Below are 5,000 nucleotides of genomic sequence, written 5' to 3'. Positions count from 1 at the left end.
ACGACTCCTTCTGGGAGTTTTTGGGGTCGGAAGGTTTTCTGGGACTTAGTCTCTGGAGCAACATTTCTGAAGCTCGGCACGAGCAACCACGCACGTGTCTTATATCTCCGTAAGTAAGGGTCTGACGGTCTTGGACACCTTTAGCAAAAAGTTGCGTATAACCATCCTCGTCAATACTCTCGAACACTGTAACTCGATCCGACCACTCCTTGGTATACTTTTGTGGGTTGCCAGTTTCGGTTGGGACTTAGTCTCTGCAGACCAAATTCTGAAGCTCGGCGTGGGTACCGACTTTTCGTGCACGTCCGAGGGCCTCGACCGCCCCGAGAACCCGGACCTTCAGGATTTTGGCCATTTTTGGGGGTGCACAAAAGTGTTCGTAATCAACCTCGGATTGTACTTTTCATCATCTAGGGGCACCGTAGGGACCGAAAAAAGTGGTTTCGCATGATAGTCCACCTCGACCCATGTCGACCCTTGCGCGACCCCGACCTTCAGGATTTTGCTCTACGGAAGGGGGTCTACTTGTGCGCAACCCCGACCTTCAGGATTTTGCTCTACGGAAGGGGGTGCACAAAAGTGTTCGTAATCAACCTCGGATTGTACTTTTCATCATCTAGGGGCACCGTAGGGACCGAAAAAAGTGGTTTCGCATGATAGTCCACCTCGACCCATGTCGACCCTTGCGCGACCCCGACCTTCAGGATTTTGCTCTACGGAAGGGGGTCGACTTGTGCGCAACCCCGACCTTCAGGATTTTGCTCTACGGAAGGGGGTGCACAAAAGTGTTCGTAATCAACCTCGGATTGTACTTTTCATCATCTAGGGGCACCGTAGGGACCGAAAAAAGTGGTTTCGCATGATAGTCCACCTCGACCCATGTCGACCCTTGCGCGACCCCGACCTTCAGGATTTTGCTCTACGGAAGGGGGTCTACTTGTGCGCAACCCCGACCTTCAGGATTTTGCTCTACGGAAGGGGGTGCACAAAAGTGTTCGTAATCAACCTCGGATTGTACTTTTCATCATCTAGGGGCACCGTAGGGACCGAAAAAAGTGGTTTCGCATGATAGTCCACCTCGACCCATGTCGACCCTTGCGCGACCCCGACCTTCAGGATTTTGCTCTACGGAAGGGGTCTACCCTTGCGCGACCCCGACCTTCAGGATTTTGCTCTACGGAAGGGGGTGCACAAAAGTGTTCGTAATCAACCTCGGATTGTACTTTTCATCATCTAGGGGCACCGTAGGGACCGAAAAAAGTGGTTTCGCATGATAGTCCACCTCGACCCATGTCGACCCTTGCGCGACCCCGACCTTCAGGATTTTGCTCTACGGAAGGGGTCCTCTCTGTACAAGGTTTAGGGGTACATTTTCACCCAAAAACCACTATCGCTCATCCGAAACAACTCCTCGACATGTGTCTTCTCTGTGAATTTGGCCCCGATCTGACGAGTAGTTTTCGAGATATGCCCCTCTGAAGGTACATATTGGGACTTAGCCGATTTTCACCCATTGCGGTGTCTATGGGGTGTTGGGAATCGCTCTACCGACCAGCCGGTTGGAGATATCGAGTTGCGGTCTTCAGCGCAATTGCTCAACTCCGTAATGCCTACTTTTCGTCCATACACACAACACCTCGCAGAGTTCTCCTTCTGCCAGATATAGCGCGTGCCCCTTTGTTCGTGCACCGTTTTGGCCCGTTTTTCGCACATCGCTTCGAAACCATGCGTCCGACGGTTTTGCGTCCCAAGCACCGATGTTAGAACACCACCGTGGCTAACTTTCGTCCATATACGCCAACTCCGTGCAATGTCTCCATCACCCTGTTTTTGGGTGAAAACCCATTTCTGGGACTTAGCAGATTTTCACCCATTGCGGTTTCTATGAGGTGTTGAGAATCGCTCTACCGACCAGCCGGTTGGAGATATCGAGTTGCGGTCTTCGGCGCGTTTGCTCAACTTCGTAATGCCTACTTTTCGTCCATACACACAACACCTCGCAGAGTTCTCCTTCTGCCAGATATAGCGCGTGCCCCTTTGTTCGTGCACCGTTTTGGCCCGTTTTTCGCACATCGCTTCGAAACCATGCGTCCGACGGTTTTGCGTCCCAAGCACCGATGTTAGAACACCACCGTGGCTAACTTTCGTCCATATACGCCAACTCCGTGCAATGTCTCCATCACCCTGTTTTTGGGTGAAAACCCATTTCTGGGACTTAGTCGATTTTCACCCATTGCGGTGTCTATGGGGTGTTGGGAATCGCTCTACCGACCAGCCGGTTGGAGATATCGAGTTGCGGTCTTCAGCGCAATTGCTCAACTCCGTAATGCCTACTTTTCGTCCATACACACAACACCTCGCAGAGTTCTCCTTCTGCCAGATATAGCGCGTGCCCCTTTGTTCGTGCACCATTTTTGCCCGTTTTTCGCACATTGCCTCGAAACCATGCGTTCGACGGTTTTGCGTCCCAAGCACCGATGTTAGAACACCACCGTGGCTAACTTTCGTCCATATACGCCAACTCCGTGCAATGTCTCCATCATCCTGTTTTTGGGTGAAAACCCATTTCTGGGACAGCCGATTTTCACCCATTGCGGTGTCTATGGGGTGTTGGGAATCGCTCTACCGACCAGCCGGTTGGAGATATCGAGTTGCGGTCTTCGGCGCGTTTGCTCAACTTCGTAATGCCTACTTTTCGTCCATACACACAACACCTCGCAGAGTTCTCCTTCTGCCAGATATAGCGCGTGCCCCTTTGTTCGTGCACCGTTTTGGCCCGTTTTTCGCACATCGCTTCGAAACCATGCGTCCGACGGTTTTGCGTCCCAAGCACCGATGTTAGAACACCACCGTGGCTAACTTTCGTCCATATACGCCAACTCCGTGCAATGTCTCCATCACCCTGTTTTTGGGTGAAAACCCATTTCTGGGACTTAGTCGATTTTCACCCATTGCGGTGTCTATGGGGTGTTGGGAATCGCTCTACCGACCAGCCGGTTGGAGATATCGAGTTGCGGTCTTCAGCGCAATTGCTCAACTCCGTAATGCCTACTTTTCGTCCATACACACAACACCTCGCAGAGTTCTCCTTCTGCCAGATATAGCGCGTGCCCCTTTGTTCGTGCACCATTTTTGCCCGTTTTTCGCACATTGCCTCGAAACCATGCGTTCGACGGTTTTGCGTCCCAAGCACCGATGTTAGAACACCACCGTGGCTAACTTTCGTCCATATACGCCAACTCCGTGCAATGTCTCCATCACCCTGTTTTTGGGTGAAAACCCATTTCTGGGACTTAGTCGATTTTCACCCATTGCGGTGTCTATGGGGTGTTGGGAATCGCTCTACCGACCAGCCGGTTGGAGATATCGAGTTGCGGTCTTCAGCGCAATTGCTCAACTCCGTAATGCCTACTTTTCGTCCATACACACAACACCTCGCAGAGTTCTCCTTCTGCCAGATATAGCGCGTGCCCCTTTGTTCGTGCACCATTTTTGCCCGTTTTTCGCACATTGCCTCGAAACCATGCGTTCGACGGTTTTGCGTCCCAAGCACCGATGTTAGAACACCACCGTGGCTAACTTTCGTCCATATACGCCAACTCCGTGCAATGTCTCCATCATCCTGTTTTTGGGTGAAAACCCATTTCTGGGACAGCCGATTTTCACCCATTGCGGTGTCTATGGGGTGTTGGGAATCGCTCTACCGACCAGCCGGTTGGAGATATCGAGTTGCGGTCTTCGGCGCGTTTGCTCAACTCCGTAATGCCTACTTTTCGTCCATACACACAACACCTCGCAGAGTTCTCCTTCTGCCAGATATAGCGCGTGCCCCTTTGTTCGTGCACCATTTTTGCCCGTTTTTCGCACATTGCCTCGAAACCATGCGTTCGACGGTTTTGCGTCCCAAGCACCGATGTTAGAACACCACCGTGGCTAACTTTCGTCCATATACGCCAACTCCGTGCAATGTCTCCATCATCCTGTTTTTGGGTGAAAACCCATTTCTGGGACAGCCGATTTTCACCCATTGCGGTGTCTATGGGGTGTTGGGAATCGCTCTACCGACCAGCCGGTTGGAGATATCGAGTTGCGGTCTTCGGCGCGTTTGCTCAACTTCGTAATGCCTACTTTTCGTCCATACACACAACACCTCGCAGAGTTCTCCTTCTGCCAGATATAGCGCGTGCCCCTTTGTTCGTGCACCGTTTTGGCCCGTTTTTCGCACATCGCTTCGAAACCATGCGTCCGACGGTTTTGCGTCCCAAGCACCGATGTTAGAACACCACCGTGGCTAACTTTCGTTCATATACGCCAAACTTCTCAGACACCTCCATCCGAGAGTATTTCGTGTTTTCCCATATATTGCATACTGCCAGGGGTTTTCTTCCATACAACTTTCAATGTTCTGTAAAACACCCGTGCATCGTCCGATTGGACTGAAACTGCTCCGGCGCGCTCTCTGCCGTGCTACAACTCTGCGCAAACCATCAAAACCTCGATGCCTGCGTGCGCACCTAGCCATCTGAACTCCGTACACTCTGGCTTAACAGGCCTCTTAGCCCGTTACAACATGGCTAACCCACTGGTAACCGGTAACCGTCACTCGTCCAATGTGGTCCATCACCCGTGCAAGCTGTTTCGCGTGCTTGCGCTTGCTCCGTGAGCAATCCCGCGTGCATTCGGTTGTCTTCCAACAGCGTGTTCGTCTCGCAACAATCTCCTCCGTGTGTACGCCTGGTGCTATGCAACAAGTTGAAATTTTTCGGGAAGTCAAGTTTTGGGACTTGTACTTTTTTTCAACATTAAATGCAGCTTTTCGCACACCATAGCAACTCGGGCTTCGACTTTCGGGACTTGGTGCTTTTCGCGGATCAAGCCCAATGGACTTGACCCGCTAAAGCTCACCTCCTCTCTATCGCTCCATTCGGGTAGCTATGGTGCACCCCAGCCAGTAGCGCACATGCACCCCATGTCTGAGGCACAAGCACACCACCCACTAG

This window comes from Anopheles nili (assembly GCF_943737925.1).
Source record: "Anopheles nili chromosome X unlocalized genomic scaffold, idAnoNiliSN_F5_01 X_unloc_11, whole genome shotgun sequence".
NCBI lineage: Eukaryota > Metazoa > Arthropoda > Insecta > Diptera > Culicidae > Anopheles > Anopheles nili.
Note: the sequence above shows the minus strand (reverse complement) of the source record.